Below are 2,167 nucleotides of genomic sequence, written 5' to 3'. Positions count from 1 at the left end.
GCCTTACAGAAATGGCATTTACTGTTGCTAAGTGGGAGTCTTTCACCTGTAGAAGGATCCTGTTGTGGCGAGTCTTTCTTGCAGGCGATAAAGGCGATCTCTATAAGAGTCAACTAACCCGGACCCTTAAATGCTCTCTGAGTCTGAATGACCAACCAAAGAGCAAGCACAGGCTTGACCTCGGCACCCTGCACACATGTAGCAGATGAAGTGTTAGGTCTTCATGGGGTTCCCTCAACAACTAAAACAAAGGCACTCTATGAGCTTTTGGCATGCCTGTCTATCTTTGGATCATGTACCACTAAAATAAAAGTCTTGTCTGGTCTCAGTGGGAGTGGATGCCCCCAGGCCTGCCATGACCTGACCCACCCGCACACACACACACACACACACACACACACATACACACACACAAACACACTCACTGAAGAGCCAGGAAGCAAAACAGGGTTCTAACTAGAGATCCAGCTGTTTTGGATACCTTTAGGATTATGGCAGACTCAGGCTGTGTCTACTCAGATTCACCAGGAGCCACATCTCGTCCTAGGCTCCTCGCCCACTTGGTACACACAGTGAGGTGGCTTGAATCTGATGATGTTGGATCACCCCCCCCCCACAGTCCCCCAAACCACTGTCAGGTTCCAGAGACTTGGGAGTGTTCCGCACAGGTCTGGGTCCCTATTCTCCAGTTAGAGATGACCCTGGACATATAAAGGTGGTGAGAGTGAGTAAAATGATGTCTGAGCTACGGAACTTTGATGAGAGGCCCTGAGAAAGACAAGGGACCTTTGTCCCTGACAGCCATGCCCTCTGTGATGCAGACACTGCCATGGCAACCTCAGGTCAGTGTCTTCTGCATGGAGAGAGGGTGGTAAAAGGTGAGGGCCTTGCGGGGATCCTGGGGAGCCCAGAGCCTTGGAGTGTCTCAGGCCTTGACCCCCAGATGCGGGTGATCACAGCTAGTCAGGGAGAGACTCTTTCTGTTTTCAAGGGCCTCGTGCCAGCGGCTTTTGTGATACCTAAAGATGTGGAGAAGGCCCTAGAAACTCGGGGAGTGGAAGCCAAAGCCCACCACTTGAGGATTGAACAGGACACCATCGCTGTAGCATCAGAAGAGAAGTCAGAAGTGGCAATGCACAGGAGTGAGGAGGTGATGAATGTGGAGCTGAAGCCTGCGGGTGAAGAACTGGAGATGTAGGAGGTTAGTGGAGGAGTGAGAGAGTCGCAGGAGAAGGCAGGGCCTTGGCACTTAAGCAGAGATCTTCACACGAACCTGCTGGAGGACATCCAGGTAGAACTGGACACTGTGAATGCTCAGGTTGACAGGGACTTCAAACATCTGCAGCAGTAGTCTGGGCAGATGCCGTAACACTCTCTGGAATGAAGGAACTACATCATTCAGAATATCCCAGACTTCTGGATGACTGCCTTTAGGAACCACCCTCAGTTATCCACCATGATTAGGGGTCAGGATGCAGAGATGTTAAGGTCCATAACCAATCTGGAGGTGAAGGAACTGAGACATCCTAAGACAGGATACAAATTCAAGTATTTTTTTGAAAGAATCCCCTACTTCAGAAACAAGCTGATTGTCAAGGAATATGAAGTGAGATCATCTGGTTTAGTGGTGTCTCTTTCCACTCCAATCATATGACAGAAAAGGTATGAGCCCCAGTCCTTTATTCGCAGAAACCAAGACCTTATCTGCAGATTCTTCACCTTGTTCTCAGACCACAGCCTTCCAGAATCTGACAGAATCCATGAGATTATCAAAGAATACCTGTAGCTAAACACATTGCAATATTACTGGTCTATTGAAGGAATCCATAGACCCCGAAGACACCCAACAAGGGAGCCAGTGGAGACTCCCAGGCCTTTTTGTTTCCTGTCAGGTTAACTTTTACCTTTGAAAATGCAATTGAATGGGTCCCTAATCACCTGCACTTCAAAAGATGCAGCGGGTATAAAGTGTGTTGTTTCTTTGCTCCTGACTTTTCTCTATCTTCTGTCTGAATAGTTTCTTCCCCTCGACATTAAGACTGTGGACCTGCTTCTGCTTTCACATGGCCCCCATGCTGTTCCGAATTCTTATTTGCAGGTTCATGGACAGGGCTTGTACCCTTTCTAAGAATAACAATGAAACTGTACATTAAACTGTGAATCCTGT

The 2,167-nt window shown here is 48.3% G+C and overlaps 1 pseudogene across 1 annotated transcript; it reads left to right on the top strand.

Moving 5' to 3' along the window:
• Positions 1 to 829: 829 nt before the first annotated feature.
• On the top strand, positions 830 to 1,897 carry LOC308415102 (testis-specific Y-encoded-like protein 1; annotated as a pseudogene). Its single transcript has one exon. The product of its transcript is annotated as a testis-specific Y-encoded-like protein 1 (transcript).
• Positions 1,898 to 2,167: the final 270 nt, after the last annotated feature.

This window comes from Micromys minutus (genome assembly GCF_963924665.1).
Source record: "Micromys minutus genome assembly, chromosome: X".
NCBI classification, from domain to species: domain Eukaryota; kingdom Metazoa; phylum Chordata; class Mammalia; order Rodentia; family Muridae; genus Micromys; species Micromys minutus.
This window is presented reverse-complemented; position numbering and strand designations above follow the sequence as displayed.